Genomic DNA, 997 nt, shown 5'->3' on the forward strand with positions numbered 1-997 from the left:
GCACATCTTATATGCTTGATAACCACAAACTGCCCACAACCACTGCCAGTTTGGTTGGTGCAGGTGCCTCCTGCCACCTACACCTGCCCTTCTGGAAGGGCCAAAATCAAGACTGGCAATGGGCTGCAGGCCTTTCTTGTTCCATCTGGTCAGAAACTCACTAGCAGAGAGCACTACATAGTCATAGTCCTTGCAACCTCAAAAGTCCATGTTTATTACACAGGTGACTCTTATGTTGAGCTTATAAGTAGGATTTCTGGTAACAAGCATAGGTATTGGGGCCTCCAAACTATTTGGATTCACAGTGATGGGAGTCAGCTACCAACAGGGTCTGGTTGTGCTGGATAAGAATATCTTTGATCTCCTTCTTGAAAGCCTCATCAACATATTTCTGGTAATAGGCCAACAGGGCTTTGGAGATGGACTAACAGCATAAATCTGGACAACATGACCACCATCCTTCACACAGACATGGATGTCAACACCAGCAAACTGCTCCATGCCCAGAAGCAGAACAGACTCCAGTAACTTATACTATAGTGTTCATGGCTCGATCATCTCCAGGGGATGCCCGTTCACCTTGATGAGGCCAATGACCCCCTTGCTGCATGCCATGGCTGTAAGCTGTCTTCTTGCAACAGAAGAGTTGCATGGACTGCAGCAGGCCCTTAGACAGCATGGTCACTAGTGCAGACTCTAGAGCTCCTTACTGCATGTAGCCGCAAACAGGAAAGGCCATTTTTCTTTTTTTAAATTTTATATTAATTTTATGCCATTTTTCTTAATGACACTCAAGATTCCAATTGTTGATAAATTTAAAAATTCTTTTAGCTTAGGAATCATGAGTTTGTGTAGCTTTCGTGTAATTGAAATGTTCCTATTTCTGAGTCTATCAGTTGCTTCCTTCACAAGGGAACAAGAAATCCTCAATCTGAGAAAGCAGCATGAATGAGGACTAAATCCATACAAAGACATACTATAGTAATAAAATTGAAGA

General features: G+C 42.8%; 1 pseudogene; it reads right to left on the reverse strand.

Annotated features, from left to right (window-relative positions):
- Positions 1–241: 241 nt before the first annotated feature.
- LOC101567805 lies at positions 242–682 on the reverse strand (annotated as a pseudogene).
- Positions 683–997: the final 315 nt, after the last annotated feature.

This window comes from Octodon degus, unplaced genomic scaffold (genome assembly GCF_000260255.1).
Source record: "Octodon degus isolate 3935 unplaced genomic scaffold, OctDeg1.0 scaffold00116, whole genome shotgun sequence".
In the NCBI taxonomy this organism is placed as follows: Eukaryota; Metazoa; Chordata; class Mammalia; order Rodentia; family Octodontidae; genus Octodon; species Octodon degus.